This window comes from Kogia breviceps, chromosome 17, assembly GCF_026419965.1.
Source record: "Kogia breviceps isolate mKogBre1 chromosome 17, mKogBre1 haplotype 1, whole genome shotgun sequence".
NCBI classification, from domain to species: domain Eukaryota; kingdom Metazoa; phylum Chordata; class Mammalia; order Artiodactyla; family Physeteridae; genus Kogia; species Kogia breviceps.
In genome coordinates this window covers 20,690,997-20,717,852 of record NC_081326.1, presented here as the reverse complement: position 1 = coordinate 20,717,852, position 26,856 = coordinate 20,690,997, and the positions used below count along the sequence as shown (strand labels likewise).

At 37.3% G+C, this 26,856-nt stretch overlaps 1 non-coding gene and 1 pseudogene across 1 annotated transcript; both read left to right on the top strand.

Moving 5' to 3' along the window:
• LOC131743769 (3-hydroxyisobutyrate dehydrogenase, mitochondrial pseudogene) overlaps nucleotides 1-23,457 on the top strand; it is an 80,037-nt pseudogene extending 56,580 nt beyond the window's left edge.
• LOC131744300 (U6 spliceosomal RNA) lies at nucleotides 12,848-12,952 on the top strand. The gene has a single exon (XR_009332087.1). It is a non-coding gene; the product is annotated as a U6 spliceosomal RNA (small nuclear RNA).
• Nucleotides 23,458-26,856: the final 3,399 nt, after the last annotated feature.

Sequence of the window (26,856 nt, the reverse complement as noted above, 5' to 3'; positions counted from 1 at the left end):
CTCTAAAATTAGAGAGTTGTAGAATTATCTAGTAATATGTGTCTTAAAATTCAACTTGTCATGGCGACATGCAATTAACACTTTCCTTTGGGACTAAAATGAAAAATCACAGTTACTTCTAAAGAAGTTTAGCCAATACAGAATGAGAAGAATAATTCAAGTAAATGGGACTGAGTTTCATAGAGAAAAGGAAAATAAAAGCAAACTTTTTAAAAAAGAAAATTATTACTGCATTTGATTTTACAGTTTTTATCTCACTTATTAGACCCTCTTTATATTATTCTCAATTAAAGCAGTACTATTATTTTTTATTTGCTAGAAAAAGGGGCATTACATTTCTTTCACGAAACCACCACCCCAAATTATCCTTTCTTTGTAGAATAAGCATAACTGATACCAAATGTTACTTTAAAGGGAATATATGATACCACTAATACTACATTCCACTAATCTAGTGGAAGTATTTTGAACAAAGTTAATCAAAGAACATGTTTATTTTTTTATTTTATTTTTGCGGTACGCGGGCCTCTCACTGTTGTGGCCTCTCCCGTTGCGGAGCACAGGCTCCGGACGCGCAGGCTCAGCGGCCATGGCTCACGGGCCCAGCCGCTCTGCGGCATGTGGGATCTTCTCGGACCGGGGCACGAACCCGTGTCCCCTTCATCGGCAGGCGGACTCTCCACCGCTGCGCCACCAGGGAAGCCCCAGGTTTATTTTTATATATTTATATCTATATCAACATCCATTTGGATATTTTTATATCCTTTGTATCTGATTATCTTATATAAACTTTTAAAATTCCTGTTGTAAGACAAGTCATTTTGTTTTATTTAAGCTAGAATGTAAAATATTGAATTATAGCCAATGTAAACAATTTCTTTTCTGTATTTACTGTTGTAAGTAAATTGTCTATAGAACATTTACTGTATTTCATTGATTCTAAGATGCCCATTTCTTTTTTTCACGTTTAACATCTCTGAAATAAGGATGCAACTATAGTTGGTGACCTATCATAGTTAAGTTGCTAGCACTTTTTGTTTCTAAGTAGTTCAAAGTATAATGTAATAATATACCTTATAGTGTCACCTTATAGTGACAGATTCAATGAAATGCTGAGACCACCTCTCAGAGTGTTGCATAGTTTGGCAGAGACTGACTGTTGTCCTACAATAATCATTTTCTTTTTTTTCAAAATTTTAACTAAACATAGCGCAAAAAAACTAAATTTTTCCAGACCACCTTAAAGGTTACTGTATTGGTTTGCTAGGGCTACCTTAAAATACTACAAACTGAGTGGCTTAAACAACAGACATATATTGTCTCACGGTTCTAGAGGCTAGCGGTCCAAGATGAAGGTGTCAGCTGAGCCATGCTCCTACTGAAGTTGCCAGGAAAAGATCTGTTCCAGGCCTCTCTCCCAGCATCTGGTAGTTCCTCGGCTTATGCTGCTCAATTCCAGTCTTCACGTGGTGCCTTTCCTGTGTTCATGCCTGGCTCTGTGCATGGCATTCTTTTTATAAAGACACTAGTCACATTGGATCAGGGGCCCACCCTACTGCAGTATGACGTCATGGTTGTCAGGTATTCCTTACTACTCTTTTTGATTCTTCTTCCATCTTGCTCCCTGGAAGAGAGATATTGCTTTAGAATCTGAGGATAAAAGACACAGCCCAGGTATGTTAGAGCAGTAATGTGATTGGAATCTTGGTTCCTAAAAGCTTTGTAGAGCACAGCTGCCAAACCAGCCTTGGGTTTCTTTTACTCTCAGCCAAACGTAATTTGACTTGGTATTTGAACTTTTCCAGCAGTGGTTAGGATTTTGGCTTTACCACTTGCTAGCTGTGGGCCATTCACATGTGTCTTAAACTTTATATGCCTCATTTCCCCATTTGTAAAAGGAAAATAATCGTATCTACCTCCTCAATACTGGTATTAAAAGTTCTAAATGAGAAGGAAATCCAAAAAAGAGGGTATATATATATATATATATTTATATATATGTATAGCTGATTCACTTTACAGCAGAAACTAACACATTGTAAAGCACCTATACTCCAATAAAAATTAATTTAAAAAAAGTTCTACTGTATGCATAGCAGTTAGCATAGTACTGACACAAAAGAGGTTGCTGTTGCTGTTGTTATGGAGATTTTCATTTGAGTGAAAAATTGGAATAAAAGTTTATTAAGGGGATTTCAGTTCTCTGTTTTTTATTATTTTATTGAAACAATAAGTATTTGAAAGGAATTAGATGTTATCAACTTGTAATAGCGTTCACTCATTCATCTGACCATTCAACATATCTATTCAGCACCTGCCCTGTACCAAGCACTGTATTAGGTAATGGACATGGAACAGGGAGCCTCTACAAAATAGTCCCTGTTCCTGCCTGCAGTAGGCTTACACTCAAGCTGAGTATAAAAGCTGCAGAAGAAAAATAATGTTGGTGATGGTGGTGATGTTACTCATGTGTCCTATGATCTCATCTACCTTGGAATGTGTTAAATTGTGGAAATGCAGAGCTGTGAGAGAAAAACACCGTGCTTGACAGAATCAGCCTGGACCATGAATGCGGTAGCATGAGAAAGCATCAGATCTTGCTGTCAGTCATAATGGAAGTAGCTTGCCAACACACTTGACATTTAACCTAGTGCATTTAAGTTTATATTTGCTCCAATTAGTTTTTAATCATATTGATAACACTTATAACAAAGAAACATCCAGGGAAACACAACATGCCATCCATATCAGTAAACAGATGTTCCAAGATTTTATTTTGGAAAAGAAGGCTTTTTTATTATCACTGACAATAAATACAGTAATTATGATTTTTCTTGAGTGTTTTATTCTGAATTCTTTTCCACCAATGCTGTACATATATAGTTGTCTATATCATCTTTTTCTTTTAAAACTGATTTTTTAAAAATGTATTTATTTTTGGCTGTGTTGGGTCTTCGTTGCTGTATGTGGGCTTTCTCTAGTTGCGGCTAGTGGGGGCTACTCTTCGTTGTGGTGCATGTGCTTCTCATTGTGGTGGCTTCCCTTGTTGCGGAGCACGGGCTCTAGGCACATGGGCTTCAGTAGTTGTGGCACGTGGGCTCTAGAGTGCAGGCTCCGTAGTTGTGGCGCACAGGCTTAGTTGCTCCGCCGCATGTGGGATCTTCCTGGACCAGGGCTCGAACCCGTGACCCCTGCACTAGAAGGTAGATTCTTAACCACTGCACCACCAGGGAAGCCCTCTATATCATGTTTGAGGAGAGTTTTTCTCTGTCTCTAACTTTAAAGTTCATTATTTTTGCTATTTGCCTTTTCCTTCCAGTAGAGGTTTTTTCTTATCTTCTTGTGTTTTCCCAGCAGTAGTACTGTTTTAAACAGATTGCTCTGTTCATATGTTCTGCCTCTGGAATTGGCATGAGTATGTTTGTGTCTTAATGGGAGAATTATTGGGAGTAAGGAAGGTTTCAGCTTGATACAGCTAGAACTTGCCTTTGACCATTTTGCAATGAGTAATAACGGTTTAGATTGTCATGCATCAGACCCTAACACTTCAAGCAACATATTTGTCATAAAAGATATATTTTCATAAAGAATTATTCAAATCGTCCATATTAAATTACTTCATAGTTAATAAAAGTGAAATAGGTTTATCTTTTGAATAATGTTATTGTAGAAACAGAAGAGCCAGAAAGACATACTCTCCAGTGAAAGCATAGTAGGAGATGGGACACCTGTGGCTTTATTCATACATAGTGTCTAAAAGTAAATAAAACATAATGCAATAAAGAAACCACCTTGCTTACGTTTATGTCTTCCTCAGTTTATTCAGTTCATCATCAGGACTAGGTTTTGCTCTTCTCAGTTACATACTTCGAATGTCAGAGCCTAAATATTTATAGAATGAATGTCTGTCCATACCAATTACAATAGCTAAGCTTGTCTTTCTACCAAGATAGAGGAGGTTTAGATACTTTAAAAGTATATATTTATCTATTGTGCCAAAGCATTAATGTGGTATGGAGACTAATTCATTTCAAACATTTCTCATCGTCACAACTGGAAAGAATTTCACGCTGTAATCACAGGCTTTAGTTCATACAAATTAAAGTTTTCTCTTCATAGCTCAAAAGAAAATTGCATAGATTTGATGTTCTCCCAAATTGACTTTAAACTGCTGACAGAGGTGGCGTTGGGAGAGAAGGAAATAGCCAGCATCCTCCTACAGCATCGTTCCTTTCTTGAACATTGTCATGTATGGCCGTCAAGGCATTTAACAAAGTCCACTAATTGCAGTCCGTGAGCAACAGTATGTCGGAAGATGGAGTGTTTGTGGGGCTCTCCATCTCATCTTAGGGGCCAGAGAGTCCAACGGCAGAAGAGAGACAGCAAGGTGGATTCAGAGTAGCCTGGGTTCAGGGTCAACTTATAATTTTACTAGACTTGCAAACTTGAGAAATTTATCTACCCTCTCTAAGCCTCAGTATCTTTGCACGGCAATGATGATAGAGACAAGAGACAACACAGCCTTTTTGTTTGTTTCTTTAATGTGGAAATAGCAAGACACTGTAGAGTGTGGTCTTTAAGAAATGATAATTATTTGATGTCAAAGGGGTGCTAGCTAAAGCTACAATGTCAATCATACTGCAGTATATAAGTGTACCAAATCAACATGTCATGCACCTTGAAATTACACAGTGTTATATGTAGAATATATTTCAATTAAAATTTTTTTTTAACAAGAATGTGAGTTCTGGAGGCAGAGTAGCCTGGGTTTGAATCCTGGCTCCCTTCACCTGTGTGTGAAAATTACTTAACCTCTCTAGGCCTCACTTTATTCCTTTTAAAATTTATTTCAGTGATAGTACTTTTTTCTTAGTGTGTTATTATAAGAAATAGATGAGATTATTCAGGTAGAATATTTCGAATGCCACGTGGAACAGAGTAAATCCTCAATAAAGTTGATGTTTTAGTTATAATTACCATATTCTCTATATGGCAAAGGTGAGAGTTCACTTTGAGAAGGAAGGCGAGGGCTAGATCCTTAAGGAATTATTTCCTTGTTATATGTAGAAATAGCCTGAAAATCGGTATTTCAGCAAGATCATAGTAGCTGTTTGGAGAAGGGGTTGTGTGGAGGAGGGCTTATCTCACTGGCACAGTTCAACGTCCTCAACTAAGAAAGAACAAGTAGAAATGTAAATAAGAAAAACATGGATGGATTTCATGTTATTTTTCGGGGAGGACTGACAGCACTTGGTGACTAAATATCTAGGTGGTGAAAGAAGTTGATAACCTTTTTGTTCCTTGAGCAATAAAGTCATATCATGATGGTCATTTATATCATCAAGATAGATGATGGTCCCATGAATAAAGATGAGAAAAGCAGGAGAAGAATAAGGTTTGGAAGGGTAAAGATGATGAAAGTAGTTTTAGAAAATTTAGTATTTATTCTCCAAACCAATATTACATGATAGTGGAAGAAGTAGTAAAAGTTGTTTGGGGAACAGTTACACAGATTTCTCTGGGAATTAATGAAGATGTTTGGAGAATCAGGCAGAGCCTGATTTCCTGCCAACCACAAAATGATTGCTCCTTTGAGTAACTTAAGATGTACTTGGAAAATCAGGCAGGGAAGAAAATACAAATCTTAATTTTTGCTTCATTATGAATTAATTAAATAACATTCTCTAAAGTACATGGACTACTTGAGTTGAGTAATTATTGAAATAAGTGATTAATTTGGAGAATAAAGTCTGTCTAAAGGGCAAAATACTGGGTAGAATATTACACTAAAAAGCAAGAGGGTACAAGGTATTTATAAGAAAGAAGGGAGGAAGGATAGAAAAATGCAAGTGGCAACAAGACATTTTGCCTCTTTTGCACAGTTGCTTAGGGTTGACTGTTAATTCTTCTAAAGGAAGTGGTATAGGTCTTTCATTCATTCTATACACACATATTAGGTAACCACTATGTTCTGAGCTTTGTTAGGAGTTTAAGATATAGTGATGAACAAGAGAGTTAAAGGATCTGCCTCAAAGAGTCGACATGCTACTTTGAGGAGAAAGATTAAATGAACAAGTTATAAAGTGATTATAATATGTTCAGATTGTAACTGGTAAAATAAAGGAAATGAACAGTGAGGCATGATAGAAAGCAATGGAGGGTTCTTACCTTGGGTACTCAAGGAAAACTTCATGTAAGGAGATATGAAACGGTTTTCTTGTATTTCACAGTGATTGTTAGAAGAGACATAGATTTTAAACAAAGGAAGCTTTTTTGGCAGAATGAAAGTTACGAATATATGCTTTAAAAATAAATAAAATGAGAGATATTAGGATATTCTTATGTATTTTGGAGAATAATCACGCATAAAGGAAGAAACTGATGATGCAGGACAAAAAGAGTTAGTTTCAAAAGTGGAATCTTGAGTGGTGAAATGGGATGGGACCCTGGGCACAAAGAGAGCAATAGCCTATGGTAGGAAACGGACATTTCTTCCCTTTCAGAGAAGGGGAGCTGAGTATACTGGTACAGCTGCAGATAAGTTAATAGCTTTGTTGGTAGGCAAAAGAAGGACCTCCCTCCTGGGTTGAGTTTTTTTTTTTCCCCCATTTCTTATTTCATTCTAAACCAAGTAGGGAGAGAAACATTTAAATTGTTCACAATGATGGACGTCCTGCTGATTTCCAAACTTTTAAATACACTTAATTACAGCTTTTCCCATGAGTAAAAAATTCATTTTAATGTAAATGCTGACATACTGAGTAGAGTTTATATTTTGATTTCAACGTTTGAAGAAAAATGTCTCATATAAACTATTAGTTCTATAAGAAGGACTATGCCCAACACTGAGCAATTTCATGAATCATTGGTCTCTGCTATTGCACATAAAGACAATTTTTAGATTATATCTAAAGCACTGCTATGTAGCATTCTAGTCACGATCGTCATGCCTACAGGGAAACTTTACATATTCTTTACAAATAAAATATCAGTATATAAAAAGAAAATATTAGAAAATCACTTTAAGAACACAAAGTGTAAAATAAGCAAAAGTTTTCTGTACTGAGAAAACAGTTCTCCAAAATGTCAATCTCATCTTTACCTAAGTACAAAATTTTGTTATAGTGGAAAAGTAAACTCAAATTTCAGTGTAATTCTTCATTTGATTAACATGGTAAATAGTCTGAGAGGGCTGCATCTCATATGTCATTTGAATGCATTATGATTAGTCTAGAAATCATAATAATTCAGTATACTGATAAATTCTTAAGTTCTGTTTCTTAAATACTTAAGTAGAGAATATAGATTTCTTTTGGTTCTCACTTTTCCTAGGACTCAGGTTACTTGAAATCTACACCTTCAGCTTCCTTTGCCATCACTTTCCTCTACTATTTGTTAACTCTATTGTATATACCATTTTGCATACCAAATTTTAAACAAATTGTCACTATATAAAAATTGTGGAAATTCAATTCAAATTTTCCAACTTCCATTCTCTAGTTCAAGTGTCAGCCTGATAAAGTAGGCTTCTCCATTCATTTATCATTAATTAACTCAGTCATTCAACAAATATTCTTTGGCACCTAATATGATAGTGTAGACCTACAGAAGAAAATAAGACAGCAGAGGTCCCTGGCCTAATGAACCTATTGTTTATTGGAGAAAATAGATATTTAACTAATAATTTCAAGTGTGATAAGTGCTAATAAATGGGGAAACACAGGCCTTGTGGAAGTACAAGCCTAGTCTGTGTTTCATAGAACGGAATAGAGATGGAAACAATCAGATGATAGAAACATAAGCATTATCCAACCAATCCTTGACCTTGATTTTCAAACATTATTATTTACATTTTTGGCTGAGAAATACACTTGTATAATTTTGAAGAATGATGTATCCTTATGCTTGGCCTGAGTACAACAATAACTGAAGTTCACAGAGCAGAAATCATCCTGATTTATTCATAATTACAGCATATTTAGTTCAGTCTGATAATGAAACTTTATCTATAGTTGTCCAAACATCTTGAATTTAGAAATAGCTGTAGGTCTCCAAACAAATCATTTGTAATTTTTATGTGGTAAATGTAATGACAATTTGAGAACTAGCTTCTAAATGAATAATGTCAGAAGATGTATCAGTGTTTCTAATTTGTACTGTTCTTTTTCACTTGGCAGATAAACATTTTCAATGGTAATGATGTAATCAGTGCAGACAACGCTTTTATTTAAAAAGAGGAATGAAAAGTATGCTTTTTAAACAAGTGGATCAAACATTTTGAAAGATCTAGCTGTTGCCTGACTGATTTACAGGTATGGAGGTTTAGAATTTGGAAGACTCATTTTTAAACTTTTAAAAAAATATGAAATTACTGGAAGACAAAGCCTGATAGCCTCCCTTTAATCAGTATCAAGATACATAAAACTTTCTCACTGCTCCACGTCACAGGAGAATACTTTGTGTGACCCCTGCTTAATAAGCAAAATTGTAGGAAACTGTTTTACATTTTAATGAACGAATGTGGATGGCTGGATCTCTATATAGCACATGATATAGAAATCATTTTGAAATGTATTCAAATAACTTAGTTTACCAATTGCAGTACTGCTGCATTTTCTGATCTACTAAATGTAAATAGTTCAGGTCTAGCAAAAACGTAATAAATTGGAACAGAGTTTTAGTGGATTTCAAGTACTACAGAGCTCAATTCTTTTCCCCATCTTAAATCACTCTTTACCTGTATAGCAAATTCTATATATGAGATGATTTAAAAATTTCAGTTAACTAAAATTTGTATGTATGCATATATCTATAGATATTTATAGATATATATAATATTGCTAGAATCAAATAATGCTCTCAGTGGAAGAGAGAAAACGTAGTCTGAAATTGCTTGTTAGAACACAAAACCAAGAGAGGACACTACCATGCCAATGTGAAGTGGGAAAGAGTATATGTTGAGACTAGAATCTAGGATTTATTACTTATTTATCTCCTTATTTATTCCACAACCATTTATTTATTGAGAGTCTGTTATGTGCTAAGCACCTTTCATGAAATCTAAAGAAATATAGATGAATGTGTATCACAGCTCCCAGCCCTTTGCCCTATTTACTAGTGTGTCTAGGCATCCCTATTTCAACCCTTAAGCTTCTTTCTGAAAGCATTATAAACACAGTAGAGGATAAGCAGAAAAAAATAGAAGATCTGGAAGATTAATTTGGAAAATCTATAAGAAATAGAACAAAAAGACAGATAGGTGGAAAAAAGGAGAGAAAATTGGAAAGCCCATTCAAGTGATGCAATATCTGAATAATATGAGTTCCAGAAGGACAAATCAGAGAAAAGTTTTAGAAGGAGGAATTTTGGAAGTGGATTTCCTAACACAAGGAACATAAATTTCTTAATGGAAAGGATCTACCAAACACCCAGGATAACAGATTAAATTAAGCATATCATTGTGAGGTTAGGAACAGCCTTTAGGAACAAATATATGGTTCCATTTACTCACAAGAAGAGAGGAACTAAAAAAAAAAAGACACATACATATATCATTAAGAGTCATAATTGCTTCAGAATACTCAACAGCAATGCTGAAAGGTAGACTGATGGATTCATATATTCAATATTCTGAAGGAAAATGATACGTAGCCTAGAGTTCTATACTTGCTTAAACTGTTATTTAAGCAAAGGTTAGAATAAAGACTTGGAAATGGGCACAATCTCAAAAAATATGCTTACTACGTACTGTTTCTCACAAAGCAACTGTACTGTATGTTCAACAAATACGAGATAGCAAACTAAAAATGAGGAAAATATGGGACACAGAAAACAAGAGATTCAATTAAGGAGAGAGGTAAAGGGAATCCCCAAGATGATATTAAAAGGCAGAGAGAAGCATGACTGCTTTACCCAAAGCATAGAAAAACCCAGACAGGATTTCAGCATGTTCATGAATGTGTAGATCCGTATAGTTCAGAACCCCAGAGCCACACCATCCTTTTCCCTGAATGAGCAGATCAACACAGTCAAAACCAATGAATCTCACTTTTACTGATGAGATGCAAAGATGATATTTGGATAAGAGAGAATGAGGAGATAATAAAGATCATATTGAAGCTAGCTTCTCTCTTTTTTTTTTTTTTGCGGTATGCGGGCCTCTCACTGTTGTGGCCTCTCCCGCTGCGGAGCGCAGGCTCCGGACACACAGGCCCAGCGGCCACGGGCCCAGCCGCTCCGCGGCACGCGGGATCCTCCCGGACCGGGGCACGAACCCGCGTCCCCTGCATCGGCAGGCGGACTCTCAACCACTGCGCCACCAGGGAAGCCCGCTTCTCTCTTTTTAACTCTCCTCTTGCCAGAGACTTCAGATTCCTGCATACTACAATTCAGAAAAAAAAAAAAGCACACAAATTTACCCTAATAAGAGGAATTATCCTCTATATAGCACATGTTAACACATGCCTATACTTCCCCTGAAAAATATAAAAGAAACTGGTAAAATTGTAGTATGCAGGAATCTGAAGTCTCTGGCAAGAGGAGAGTTAAAAAGAGAGAAGCGGGCTTCCCTGGTGGCGCAGTGGTTGAGAGTCCGCCTGCCGATGCAGGGGACGCGGGTTCGTGCCCCGGTCCGGGAGGATCCCGCGTGCCGCGGAGCGGCTGGGCCCGTGGCCGCTGGGCCTGTGTGTCCGGAGCCTGCGCTCCGCAGCGGGAGAGGCCACAACAGTGAGAGGCCCGCATACCGCAAAAAAAAAAAAAAGAGAGAAGCTAGCTTCAATATGATCTTTATTATCTCCTCATTCTCTCTTATCCAAATATCATCTTTGCATCTCATCAGTAAAAGTGAGATTCATTGGTTTTGACTGTGTTGATCTGCTCATTCAGGGAAAAGGATGGTGTGGCTCTGGGGTTCTGAACTATACGGATCTACACATTCATGAACATGCTGAAATCCTGTCTGGGTTTTTCTATGCTTTGGGTAAAGCAGTCATGCTTCTCTCTGCCTTTTAATATCATCTTGGGGATTCCCTTTACCTCTCTCCTTAATTGAATCTCTTGTTTTCTGTGTCCCATATTTTCCTCATTTTTAGTTTGCTATCTCGTATTTGTTGAACATACAGTACAGTTGCTTTGTGAGAAACAGTACGTAGTAAGCATATTTTTTGAGATTGTGCACATTTCCAAGTCTTTATTCTAACCTTTGCTTAAATAACAGTTTAAGCAAGTATAGAACTCTAGGCTACGTATCATTTTCCTTCAGAATATTGAATATATGAATCCATCAGTCTACCTTTCAGCATTGCACACAAATTTACCCTAATAAGAGGAATTATCCTCTATATAGCACATGTTAACACATGCCTATACTTCCCCTGAAAAATATAAAAGAAACTGGTAAAAATGATTACCTCTTGGAGGGGGAAATGGATAGCTTCAGGAAAACTGTAAAAAGGAATTACTTTTCATTCGCCACTGTTACTTTTGAATTTTGCACCAAAAGCATGAATTATCTAGACATATGGTGAAATTAAAATGATGGCAATAAAATACATTCTCTCTCCAGAACCTTCAGTCTTGTTAAATGTCTCTTTGAGATGTTTAGAAGCTCATCAGTTCCACATATTCCACATAAACAGGGTGATGCTAGGCCCTGCCTAGTCCAGCATGCCAGAGCCTAAACTTCCCTGGTAGTCAGAATCAGCATCTATGCCTTACCTCTTTGTTACCAGGAAATGAGTTCAGAAGAGGAGGCCTAAACATACCTAAATATAATAAGTGACTAAAGAAAAAATATCACTTAATCAATTTAACTGGGAAAAATGGGGGTGTGGGTAGAGAAAATTATGTGTGCACTGAAACCATTTAAAAGGCTAGAATATTGGGCTTCCCTGGTGGTGCAGAGGTTGAGAATCTGCCTGCCAGTGAAGGGGACACGGGTTCGAACCCTGGTCTGGGAGGATCCCACATGCCGAGGAGCAACTAGGCCCATGAGCCACAACTACTGAGCCTGCGCATCTGGAGCTTGTGCTTCGCAACAAAAGAGGCCGCGACAGTGAGAGGCCCGCGCACCGCGATGAAGAGTGGCCCCCGCTCGCCGCAGCTAGAGAAGCCCACGCACAGAAATGAAGACCCAACACAGCCAAAAATAAATAAATAAATAGAATTTTTTTTTTAAAAAGCTAGAGTAGTAATCATTTAGATGATTATCCAAAGCATGCATAATGTTTTATAGGTTAGATAACTTATGTAGAAATAAGCCTGAAATTCGCAGAAGTATGTGTTTTCTTAGGAGTTTTTCAGAAGATGAGCAAACCAAAATTCGCTATAAATTTTCTAAATAACATGTATATTGCTACTACATGAAGGAAATAAATATTTCTAAATAGTGGGTTTTTTTCTTTTTTTTAAATAGAGGGCTAGAAAAGCTTCCTGAGCATACAATTTGTAAAATATTCATGAATTTTTCAGGGGGTGGGACAGATTTATTTTTCACAGGAAACACAGAGCTCTGTTAATGGACTTTCATCTTCAAAAGTTCTGTGTTTGGGTCAGGAATTAATGCAAAACTTACCATCCTTTCATTTCACTTATGCTAAGTTAAAAGCTAACTAAAAAATACTGGAAAAAATGTGACAACTGATAATTAACCTTATGTTATCAGGAAAAAAATATCATGACTTGAGGTTCATCTATTTTATCTTGCTACATGGTAGCACTGAATTTGAAATGCCAGTATTAGCATTGCCCAACTATGCTCTTGAAATGGTCTCTAAACAAGTAAACCTGTGTCTATAACTTCATAATCTTTAACACTTTAAATTTTGTACCATATAAGAGTAGATACTAAATGCTCACTTTGCCAGCATATCTACTAGAGTTGGAATGATGTAGAGATTACCATGGCCATTGCGGAAGGATGACATGAAGATTTCAATACTTTTATTAAAAACTTAAGAGAATTTTTTCCTATCAGACTTGTGCTACAAGAACTACTAAAGTGAGCCCTTCAGACAAAAATAAAAGCATAAGTCAGTGACTTAAATCCATATGAAGAAATAAAGAACATCAAGAAAGGTAACTGCAGAGGTAAATATAAAAAATAAGATAAATGTATTTTATTCTAACTTTTTTCTATCTGATTTAAAAGGCACCAACATAAAGTAATAATTATAACTGTTTATAGGCATATAATGTATAAAGATGTAATTTTTATATCAGTAACAGCACAAAGGAGGGCAATGTAAAGGAGGAGAAAAGGTTTTTATACTACTGAAATTAAGTTGGTATTAATCAAAACTAGATGCTCATACTTAAGATGTTATTTGTAATCCTTAAAGCAAGGATTAAGAATATAATTCAAAAATATAGTAAAAGATAAGGGGATTGAAATTGTACACTAAAAAATATCTCTTTAACAACAACAACAACAAATGAGTCAGTAATAGAGAAAGAGGAATTAGGACAAAAAATTTGACTCTTGGAAAATAAATCACAAATGTTGGACATAAATCCTACATGAGTTACATTTAATATAAAAATTACAAAATTAAATATTAATTACATTTAATATAAAAAGGTTAAACATTCCATCTAAAGACAGAAATTTCAGACTGGATAAAAAAATGAAAAACATGATCCAAACATACGCTGCCTACAAGTGACCCATTTTAGAGTCTAGAAAATATATAGGTGAAGTGTAAAAGGGTTGGAATAGATATACCATAACAGTAACAACAAAACAAAACAAAACAACAACAACAAAACTGGAGTGGCTAAGAAAATATCAGAAAAAAAAAATTTTAAGATGAAAATTTTTACTAGAGACAAAGACATTTTAAAATGATTATTCCGTACGTCTCGAATGTATAATAATCATAAACTTATATGCACCTAACAACAGAACTTCAAAATATAATGAAGCAAAATCGACACAGTGGAAAAGAGAAACAGACAGTTCTACAATAATAGTTGGATACTTTAATACCCTTCTTTCAATAGCAGAACAGACAGAAAATCAACAAGAAAATAAAAAACTTGAACAACATTATCAATCAACTAGACCTAACAGCCATCTATAAAACATTCCACCCAACAGCATCAGAATATACATTCTCTTCAAATGCACATGGGTATACTATATGCTAGGCCATAAAACAAATTTCAGTACATTTAAAAGGATATAAACAATACAAAGAGTGCTCTCAGATGACAAGAGAATGCAATAAGAAATCGTTAACAGAAAGAAATTTGTTGAAAATCACAAATGGAAATAAACAATATATTCCTAAATAATTCATGGGTCAAGTAAGAACTCATAAGGGGAATTAGAAATAATTTGAGATGAATTAAAATGAAAGTATAACATATTAATACTTGATTGGTCCCACATACTCTTTTGAAAAGCAGAGAGGTTAGACAAAGAGATCTAAATTAATTAAAAAATCATATATTATTCTGGGAATAAAAAGAACTGGGCTTAGTCTCAGTTGTGCCTTTATCTTTGTGTCTGTTGATCATCTTGGAATAGTCATGACATAGTCAAAATACAGTTGCCATTTCAGGAATCAAATACTGTCATCTCTAGGGCTACCATAAGAATATACCACAAACTTGTTAGCTTAAAAGAACAGAAATTTATTTTATCACAGCTCTAGAGGCCAGAAGTTCAAACTCAAAGTGTTGAGAGGGCCATGTTCTTTCTGACGCCCCAAGGGGAGGATCCTTCTTTGTCTTAAGCAGATTCTGGTTGTGGCCATCAATCACTGGTGTTGGCATTTTTTGATTTGCAGGTTGCATCACTCTGGTCTCTTCCACTGTTGTCACATGGAATTGTCTCTGTGTGTTTCTGTCTCTGGAAACAATTTAAATAGAAATGTTTATTTTTAAAAAACAAACTGTTGATTACTATGCTCTATTTAGATAGTTCTGCTAACCCACGTCCACCTCCATATCCCCATAGGTATTTGAGAAGGAAAGAGGAACTCCTGTGAGCTATCATATCAGAAAAAATCAATAATACAATGTTTTACTAGAGATGCCTCTTATCTAAAATATTTGAATTAAATATAAAATCAGGGGAAATTATCGCCCAGTTTCCCTCTTCTAGAGGCATGTTCTACATGATAGGCAGCAGAATATTTTATACCCATGAGGTTGGCTGACATTATTGATTTGATCCAGAATCTGTATTTTCTCTCTAAAGAAAACAGTATCCTCTTTACTTTCTTTAATATATAATGTTGATGTCTTAAGATTATTGTCAGAGAGGATGCTTGTAGTTCAAATGATTTGGCTATATTTCACCAGTATTATTACAAGATAGTCAAACAATGGCTGGGCTCCAGTATAGACCTCAGTCCCTTTGTTCCACTGGGATACTGATCTGAAAGCCACTGTTTCCTTATATTCCAAAGACCAAATAAATAAAACAAATAAATAAACAAACAAAAAAAACAAGTTAATGAAACTATTTTAAAACACTCTCTTTTCTTCCTCATCCATGTTAATTCTCTTCTACCTAAAATTACTTCCTGGAAGTGATTTTTATGCTTCTTAGAGCCTTTTTATGTATATATCCACACTAATGCATATAAAACTGTTCCTTGTATATTTTATACTTTTTCCATTTGAATAATTATTTTCACATGTCATATAGAGTTTATCCCTTGTCCTAGATATGTATTTTTCCTGTGTATTTGAGCATCATAGGAAGATAAATTCTACTCTTGAAAATGTTAACTGGTCAATGAGACACAGAAAGCTATTATTCTTACCATTTTTCAATAGTGAGTAGATTCTCTAGGGGTGGAATTTTAAGATGTAAGTATACTGTTTTTCTACACTCAAATTACGTTCCCCTTATCATAGAAATTGACCAGTGAAGTGTTCTGCTGACTTCTCAGAATCCATGTACATATAATCCATTAAGTTATTAGATATAACATCGGTCAGAAAAGCATACTGTGAAATGTTGCTTTTATTTAAACTCCCACTATTTTCACTGCATGGTTTCATTATTTCACTTCTTTATTGCCCTCTGGTGGTGGGCTCTGTGAACTGCATATTTACGGGTCTGGAGCACATATCGTTCCCGGAGGTATTCAACTCCTCGGGTACAAGCTAAAGAGTACATGATAAGAAGCATTCAGATTTATTAAAACTAATTAAGAATATCAGTAGCCTGACTGTTGTTTCTAAAAATATAAAATATTTATTCTCCTGATGTCAAACAACCATATTTCATGAAAAGAAATATAAATCCTTTTTTGCTTGCAATAAAAGAACAATAATTGAAGATATTCTTCATTTGGACCAAATACCTTCTCTGAAAATATATGTTAAACTAGGAGTTGAACTTTCCAAAATATTCTTTAGGAAATAAAACTCCACATATAATTTCAAATTATAATTTAATTTTACCTTAAATTTAAATATCTATATTGACTTAAATGCTGTACTCTGTAATTTTGGATGATTCCCTCCTTTATATCTTCTTCCTCTCTTCAACAAATAAAATACATTTGAATGCTTACAATGAGGTAGGGTTCTCTGTGAAATAATGATGTTGGTAAACTTGATCTTGACTTAGCAGAGGGATTGAGCCTATGTGTTGGTGAATTCTCCCCACATGGTGCGTGGGGAAAGGGTCAGGCATGTCTCTGTGCTCCTGAAGTTTTCTCTGTGAAACTGTCAACCTCCAATATCAGAAATAACTTCCTTTGTCGGAAAGGATTTTCAGACATTAGAAGTTTTCTATTAAAGTGCAAGTATTTTTAAAATCTATAAAATATAGGGCATTATAAATTTTCTTTAGTTACTACAAGCTGAATTTTAACTGAGAAGACTGGGGACTCCATGTATGTGTACATGCATACATGCATGTTTGTGTGCTACACATGTGTCTGTGTGTGTGTGTGTGTGTGTGTGTGTGTGTGTGTGTGTGTGTGTGTAGGTCTACTGAGGATACAGAACATATTCTGGACATATCAGAAGGGAAAAGAATATAAAGGACCAGCTTCACCTACTTAATTTGTCCCCTGACCTGGTGTCATCTTATTTCCCACCATCCTTTGCTCATCTGTATACTAAATACCCAGGGTTCCTAGGTACCCCCAGGTACCTCTGTATGTTTTACAAGCCTATCAATATCCCATGTACAGTGGGTGGAACCTGGACTTTTTGCCCATATAGTTTTCCTTTCCCTCCGAGTTTTCGTCTGAGCTATGTCGTGGGGTAGGTACTGCTGTGAAAATTTGTGCTCACTTGTTAAATAGAAACTACTCATTTAACTGTTTAAACAAATAAACAGTATCTTGAGTCAATTGCAGGGCACCTCCAGTCTCCACAAAGCAGAGTTACTTTGGGACAGGAAGGTCTTTTAGTTTCCCCTTAAATCAAAATACAAAGTTATTGAGCAATTCTAGGACCAACCCTACAGTAGCAAACTTTGGGAAGAGATCACAGGATTCTGTAATCGTCTGCTTATCCCCTTGCTGGGACACCAAATAGCTCAATAGCTCTTATACTGAAGTCAAAAGGAAGAATAATACTGGAACAAAGTCTGCATTTAAAGTCTGTGTCTTATTTTTATTTTCTCTTGGCACATAGTAGGTAACTGTTAAATGTTCTCTTGTTGAATATTAAAAACACACAAGGTACTTCATATACGAGGGGTCATAAAATTTCAACTTTTCTTTTGGTGTAGGGGTTGATGATGAAACGTTTGGAAACTTCTGATCCATGTTAATGTTCCTGCTTTGAGAACTGCAGGGGCGGCTTTTAGACGGAAAAACTTGCCAAGAGGACCGGAAGTAGAATAAAGGCATTTACGTAATTCTCCCTTATAATTTCATTTATTGGTTTTCAGCATCTAACTTTGAAAAGTTGCCTAAGGCTGCCTAGGGTCTGCAATAAGGATCACAGCTGTGCTGTCCTACCCCCTCCCCACACGTGGGAACAAAGCCTCCCCAGCAGTGCTAATAGAGGCCCATGGCTTTCCGCCCACCTCAAGCTGCTGCTCAAGGCAGTGGCTTTTTTCTACTAGCCTCACCCTTCTCCATTTGAATCTTTTTCTTCTTTCCAGTTTTATTGAGATATAATTGACATAGAACACTGTATAAGTTTAAGGTATACAACGTCATAATCTGATACATGTATATATTGCAAAATGATTACCACAATACGGTTAGTTAACACATCCATGACCTTACACAATTAATTACCTTTTGTGTGTGTGTGTGTGTGTGATGAGAACACATAAGATCTAGTATCTCAGAAACTTTTGAGTGTGCAATAGAGTGTTGTTAACTATAGTCATCATGCTGTACATAAGACTCCCAAGATTTATTCATCTTATAACAGGAAGGTTATACCCTTTGACCAACATTTGACCATTTCCTCCACTCTCCAGCCCTTGATGGCCACCATTCTACTCGGTTTCTGTGAGTGCAGCTTTTTTTAGATTACACCTACAAGTGAGGTTATGCAGTGTTTGTCTTTCTCTCTCTGATTTATTTCACTTAGCATAATGCCCTCAAGGTTCATCCAAGTTGTTGCAACTGGCAAGATTCCCTTATTTTTTAAGGCTGATTCCCTTATTTTTTAACATTCCATTCTACACATGGGCCATATTTTCTTTATCCATTTGTCTGTCAATGGACACTATAGAAACAGAAACTCACTCAGTTCCTACAAGTGTCCAAGGTAACAATAGACAAAATGTGGATGTTGGTGGGTGTAGATCCAGGCAGTAGATTAGACTACCTCTAATAGACCACTATTTTAGGAGGAGCTGCTTTGAATATGAATCAAATAATAATTGCTTTATATATTGCTAGTTCAGAACTAACTCATCTGTTTTAGACACCTCACCATAGATATGAAATGAGAATGAGTGGAAAAGGAGGCTTCTGAAGGCAACCAGTCATAAAACCCATTATTATTCTGTAAAAAGGAGAATATACAGTCTTACCTTTAGAACCTCAAATCAAAGACATGTAGCAGCCTCAGTAGGATATAATCGCAACAGAAAAAAATACAAGCAGAAGGCAGAGGAAAAAGAAGTGCCATTTAGTATGGGAATAAATAGCTCTGTATGTCTCAAAAGCCTCCTATAAACATGTCCGGGTGTCAATATAGTGTAATAATTAATATCCATAAACCCTGAGTCTTAAGAAAAAAGAACTGTATCTTTTGCTTTCTTTTAGAAAGGGACAGAAAGGTAACTATATTTGCTTTAATAAATACAGAGATTTAGTACACTTAAATATTTGATCAAATAATTAAAAAAATGTTTCTTACAGTATATATCATTTTCTGATGAAACAGGGGTAAAATAAAGTTCTAGGGGGTGAGGAGGGCATGAGGTATTATACACATTTTCTTTTCCGTCCTATTTTAGCTGAATATACTTTTCCAGGCCTAAAGAAGTAGTAAAATTATACATCTAAGATTGAATGAAAGGTTTCATAGACATATTTTACATATATGCCATTAGATTTCCACAGAGTTATTTCAGGCTGCTGACAGGCTGCTTGCTTGAGCTGAGAGCCCTCTACGCAAAGCCCATGAAGCAACTCACAACTGGGAAAGCCAGATTATTTATTCTGTGAGTAACTTGGCTGTAGAGCAGACTAATTACCCCTTTAACCACACTGTTTGAACTCATAGTACTTATCTGGGAATCACTATTCTGAAAGTAGAGAAGGGGACTAGGGAAGTTAAAAGAGACAAAAGATCTAAATATGGCCTCTTTGCAGAATCTCAAAGGTCAGGCAACAGGTTTATTTCTAATGGTTTTAAAAAGAGAAGATGAGCTGTGGTTTAAAGGTCCACTTTGGAATTCAAATTCTTCCTCAGATGTAGCTTGAATGCTAGTTCACCTTGAGTGAATCACTGAAGGATCACTTCTCAGCACATAGCCAGTGTTTTTAAAATTTTCATATTATTTTATCCCAGTGAATAATATTGATGAGGGATTTTGAAACTATTAAATTCTGCCAAAGGACTTGATTTTGTAATGATACCAAACCTTGGAAAACAAAGGAAGTAGAGACTGATGAATCCTTGACAAATTATTAGAGTTCTAATTGATTGTTTCATAAGGAAAGATAGGGAATGGATCATTTAGGAACCTGAATGAATACTTTGAATCTCATCTATTTCTGTTAAAACTACAGGTTAGTTGAGCTCAAAAATTGTAGGTATAAAAATTGTGGTTTTTGGTAATAAAATTTGTTTTAACCCTTCTCTCAATTATGCATTTAAATGTTGACCAATTCACAAGTAACTGTTTACAGTCGATGGATTCGCCAGTGGCTTTGGGATAATTCATTTTATAGTCTGGGATTTCCAATGTTATCTTTATTTTCCCATTTATACTCTATTTCATACATTTTATTAGCAGTAGTAGTAGAAATAGTAGTAGTAGTATCATTATTATTTAGTTAGAATAGAATTGTTTCTATAACTTCTTATGGTCAAACATATACTAAGCAACACACATTTTGAAAGCACTGGTGTTGGGGTAAATTCGATGTTGATGAGACTAGTCACTGCCCGTAAAGGAGCTTGTCCTCTAGTTGGAAAGATGTGACATATACAATAATCGGAGGCATTAAGTAAATACATGGGTCTGAGGGCAGAAGATCCTGAAGGAAGCAAGCTACAAAGAACTCATTTTGAATCCTGGCATTAATATTGGCAGATCTCCTCACACCTTTTTATGACAGTTATAGACAAAGCAAGTAGGACTGGAGAATACACTACAATAGCCAAGATAAGATTTAATGTCATTTCAGCCTAGGAGATTATTTCTAGGCTTTGAGTATATGATAATTTAAAGGCTACCTAAATAGTAAATTTACTTTAATGCTGACAATGTAGAAAAGATATTTTGCTGCAAAAGTATACACAGTAGTAACAAGTGGATTTTGGAAGAAACTAGTTTTTTTTTTTTTTTTTTTTTTCGGTACGCGGGCCTCTCACTGCTGTGGCCTCTCCCGTCGCGGAGCACAGGCTCCGGACGCGCAGACTCAGCGGCCATGGCTCACGGGCCCAGCCGCTCCGCGGCACGTGGGATCCTCCCGGACTGGGGTACGAACCCGCGTCCCCTTCATCGGCAGGCGGACGCCTAACCACTGTGCCACCAGGGAAGCCTGGAATAACACATTTTTAGAGCCTCCAAATTTATAAACTTAGTACAATTCTGCGTTACTTCTTAAGGCAACTGAAGAAAATAATTTTGTGATAAAATAAATATTGATTTTATTAACATGGTTATTTTAAAAGTTTATAAAACTTTAAAAAAATGTTAAGACTCTATCAACCTCATCAGTTGTTATTTCTTTTCTAGAATCTTGGATAAAAGAACATTCGTTTGAGGGGAAACATGGTATAACATGGGAAGATAATCTAGCAGTGAAGATAGTTATATCTCTTCCTGTGTGATGAACTCCTCCTAAACTTGGTGGTTCAAGACAGCAGGCACTTTATCTCGCAGTTTGTGAATCAACAGAATGTGCTGGGATCTCCTGGGTGGATCTATCTTGCTTTCACCTGAGGCGACTACTGAGGCTGCCATCATCTGGTTGCCAGACTGGGGCTGGTTGCTTTCACATGTCTGGCCATTGGTGCTGGCTGTGGCCTGTGCCTAGTCTCCACTAGGTTAGCCAGGCTTCCTCACGTGTCAGGTTTCCATGAGGACAAACCCTAAAGCACGAGTACTCTCCAAGCTTCAGCTCTTGATATGCCATTGGGCCAAAGCAAGTCACATGACCAAGCCCAGGTCAAGGTGGAACAAAACTACACAGGGTGAGAAAATGGGGGGGAGGGGCATTTGCAGTGGGGGTCAGTAGTCTAACAAACTGATGCAATAACTATATAAAGAAAAACACCCCAGAGGACAACTGGTAAAAAATAAATGTGGGGCTTCCCTGGTGGCGCAGTGGTTGAGAGTCCGCCTGCCGATGCAGGGGACGCGGGTTCGTGCCCCGGTCCGGGAAGATCCCACAGGCCGTGGAGCGGCTGGGCCCGTGAGCCATGGCCGCTGAGCCTGCGCGTCCGGAGCCTATGCTCCGCAGCGGGAGAGGCCACAGCAGTGAGAGGCCCGCATACCGAAAAAAAAAAAAAAAAATGTGTGTGTGGGGTGGGGATGGGGGTTGGCATGGGGGGGGCAAAGGCAGTAAACAGGGGCTACCAGAATCTGAAGATTCTGGAAGTTTTGGAAAATCCACTGGGATTAAAGGAGTTACACAACCATGTTCTGACACCAGAAGAAAGGTCCCAGTTGAGCATCAGGGAAGTCTAGCACTCTTCCTCCATCGCATCAATTTTCATGTTTCTGTGACTCAGCATATTTTTAGAATGAATCATGACTTTCTATAAATTTTTAGTTTAGTTTTTCAAAGAAATAGTGACCTCACTTCTATCTGCTGTGCCACAAAAATGCCGTAGAAAAAAATTCCTTCCGTTAAATCGCTCACTAGGTGAAACTGTTTGTGTAACCCAGTAACAAAGAGGTATTAAGCATCGCCACAGCTGAGCCGGCCCTCCGCACCACGCACCCTATAGCAGCCAGTGGCTGAGCCGGGAGTCGAGGAGGTCACCGTGGGAAGGAGGGGCTGGGGCAGCGTGGCAGCCTCCTTCCGTCTCCGTGGAGCCCCTCATTATTGATGATGTGTTCCCCGGTGCATGCAAAGAGCTTCTAGATGCAGGTGTACCCGGTAGTGTCTTCCCGCAGCAGATGTAGCCGAAAAAGCTGACAGAATTATTACAATGCATCAATGCGCTAGAAGCTTATTCTGGAGCAAATGCAATTCAAAAAAAAAGTGAAGAAAGACTCACTATTAATAGATTCCAGTACTGTTGATCCTATGGTTTTGAGAGAATTGGCCAAAGAAGTTGAGAAAATGGGAGCAGTTTTCACGGATGCCCCTGTTTCTGGTGGTGTGAGAACTGCTCGGTCTGGCAACCTCACATTTAAGATGGGAGGAGTTGAGCTGCTCTGCTGCATGGGCTCGCATGTGGTGCACCGTGGGACTGGCCAGGCTTCGAAGATCTGCAAAAACTTGCTGTTAGCTATTAGTAGGATTGGAACTGCTGAAGCTATGAATCGGGGACTCAGGTTAGGGCTTGACCCCAAACTCTTGGCTAAAATCCTAAATACGAGCTCAGGACGATGTTGGTCAAGTGACACTTATAATCCTGTACCTGGGGTGATGGATGGAGTTCCCTCGGCTAATTACTATCAGGGTGGATTTGGAGCAACACTCATGGTTAAGGATCTGGGATTATCATGAGGCTCTGCTACCAGTGCGGAGAGCCCAATCCTTCTGCGCAGTCAAGCCCATCAGATCTACAGGGATGATGTGTGTGAAGGGCTACTGAAAAAAAGACTTCTCATCCGTGTTCCAGTTTCTACAAGAGGAGGAGACCTTCTGCGTTTCCCTCTGGCTGTGAACACTGTTGAAACCAAACTGTGTCTTGGAGCCCCTTATAGCTCACTCCATAGGAAAATGGGCTTAATCAAAGGTCAACTGTGTGCTTTTGAGTGTCTAGGTCAGGGGTCCCCAACCCCTTGGCCTCGGACGGGTACCAGAACCGGGCTGCACAGCAGGAGGTGAGTCGCAAGCAAGCCAGCTAAGCTCCATCTGCCTTTCCCTATGGCTCACATTACCGCCTGAAGCTCACACCCCCCGCCCCGCCTCCCTGGAAAAATCTGCTTCCAGGAAACCGGTCCCTGGTGCCCAAAAGGCTAGGGACCTCTGGTCTAGGTCACAATAAATCCTGGGAGTTTTCACCCATTTTAAACTGCTTATTCTTTTTATCTATTTAGCAAACATATCATCTGTAATTTTTTTTTTTCTGCAAGCCACTGATGGTAACTGCTAGCTGGCTAGCTGATTGGCCTTTTTCAAAAGTTTGATTCCTGAGCATTTTCAGCTAAAACGCTGCCTACTTCAATCAGGATATTATTTACTCCACTTTACAAATAAAACTAAAATTGTTTTCCACAGGATAAAATCTATCCTAGCGGAAAGAAAAGCAATTGGTGTGAGAAAAGGTATTAGAGAAAGGGGAAGTATAGTGAATTACTACCTGTGTCCCTCAGAAAATTTGTCCTGTTAACGCAGTGGTGATATTCTTGCATTGAGATTACTGGTTTATTTTCTAGGAGTTGATAAAGCAAGAGAACTCCTTGCTGCAGGTTATGTAATTTGGACTCTGTTACATTATCTTGGTGTGCCCCTCTTGTAACAACTTCCGATACTCAGCAAACTTGATTTTTTTTAAAAAATATTTTTGCTTCCTTGTACATTTTTACTGCATATTTTTTGACTTCAAAAGAATGATATCTTTAGAACTGTTTCAGAGCCAACGATGATACGTGCTTTAGATAATTATTACACTATGCTAAATATAACCATATTATTTTGAATTCAAATACATTTCTATGCTGATAAGAAAAAAAGAAGCACATTTCTTCAATGTTTAAATAGTATCCTTCCTCCTCTAAAATTTAAAATAGGATTCCATCTGATTCCTAAAGGGTTATTTTCTTCAACAACAAGAGCTGACTTAGGCCATTTCTTGGCAGTGGTATCTGAGCATAGAGGTCCCTGTCTGACTGCCCTTTGATTCTCACTCACATTATCCTGGGTGAATGTAATGGATGAGCATGCCCTTATGACTTAGCCCGCTGATATGGTTCCTGATGAGGGTTAATGGCATGGGCCACTTTAAATCTTGCCCAGCAAAGTGCTGACATCTGGGGTTTCCTATCAAGTTTCCCAGATATTCCACAGTAATTTCATAATTTACACAACATAAAAACACTGATCTTGAGCTTAGGAAAGCATTTCATTTAAACAGATACAGAACACTACTCTACAAAATTGTTTCAAATTTGTGAGCAATTGCATTAAATACACTCTAATATAAATTAATCTAATACAAGTAAACTAATAGTTACAAAGCTATTGGTTGCTTCAGAAGCAGTGGCTACAGACAACTTCAAAGTTGTTTCCTCAATTCATTAAGAGGAGCAACTATTTGCTGTCAGCTTATGCTTGGGGAGGCTTATTCCTTAGTTTGATGCTGATTCGCGTTATGAATATATAGGAGCCATTACTGGTTCTTCCTTTCCATATTCGGTGCACCATTATACTTCTATCCTCTTAAGATCTGGATATCTGTTACTGCTACTGTTGGCTGGAGCCTGGGAGGAGGAAAGCTATCAACAACAAAGGTAAACAAGTGTTAAAGATTTTTAGCATACTGCTGAGACTTTTTATCTACCATAATCATAAGAAATAATAATTAAAATTACTTATAGCCCGGTCAGTGAGACCGTGAGTAAATTTTGGAAGCATCCATGTTTCATACAGTGTCAGGGGATGGATATTTCCTGCTATTAACTCTGCATGCTCTTCCCCTGGAACAGAGAGACCTTTCTCTGTTGAAGCAGTTTTGTCTTTTTCCTGGGCATTTTCAGTTTTCTCTTATTAGAGACTTGTAAGGCTTACATATACAAACTTACACATACACGTATAAAGCAAAGAAGGGATAGAGTGGTCTTGAGAGGACACTGTTTTGTAGCAGGCACTATTCCCTGATTGCATTTGCCTCCCTAGCCCCATCTCCTTTGTGGAAAGCATCCGCATTCTGACTGGTCTCTGCACGCCACTAACTGGACGGAACACTGCATTGGCATTCTTACGGAGCACCGATGGTCGCTCTGGAAACTGTGGCTAGAGCTTGTGCAGCCAAAGGGCACAGGAAAGAAACAAATATACTTAATATAACATGCTTACTCTGTTTTTCTTAATTAGCACTTATTCCCTCCTAAGAGGTTGATTTCTGCTTTGACAGGGAGTAATCGAGCTCTGTATTCGCCCAAACCATAAAATTAAAGTTAACATACTTCATTCTCATCCTACTGGAAGAAATGTATGAAATTTAAAGTTATTTTTTAATTGCTGCTGTTTAGAATGCCGGAAGCCTATTCGCTGAACTTGTTAAAGAACAGTGTTAATGAGGGTATTTTTCGTTTCTTTTTTTTCCTACCACAGCATGAATTCTCAGCCCAAAGTGTGCCCTGTTTCCCACAATAGAGACAGGGGAAAAAGTGCAAGTCTCTCACCGCAAAGCATGAGACAACTACAAATACTTCTCTCCCAGAGTTAACATTGATGAGAGCCTTTGTGGAAAAGAACTTCCTCTTTTTGCGGGAGTACAGTAGAAATGCAAATTGTATTCTCCACAATTTCACTGCTAGAAAAATAATTTCATAGTCCATATTTTTTATTGGTCTTCTTAAAAATATATACAGTGTTTACAATAGGAGTAAAAGAGAAGATTTTCAAGGCGATGTTTCAAGGAGCATTTTCTAAAGGCAGGATCCAGTACCAACTTTGGAAAATTAACACACACCTATGAGATCAAAGAGTCACCTGCAAAAACTTTTATTATGTTTTTCTTTCATACTAGTTTCCTAAAGATGCATTGTTACTTCTTGGTAATGTAATTGTCAGAAATGACTATATGGTGGCCATTTGAGGAAGAAGTAGCTCTTGCGTAAGTGTCTAGTGACCTTATCTCTTTTGATACAATACCTCTTGGTTTCAGAGGCTTAGGCAGATTTCCTCTAAACGAATAAACTTAGTAAGATTTTTCTATCAATTAGTCTAAAAGTAGGTTTAGAAATCTACTTCTGAAGCAGTTTTGTGAAGTAATTATTGGTCGATTCTTTCTGATTGGTACTTCTTTCTGCAAAACAAATCCCTGTACTTAGAACAATTAATACCATCATCCCTGGCTCCTTGATTATTACACAGTGATGTTTCTTGAGAAAAAAGC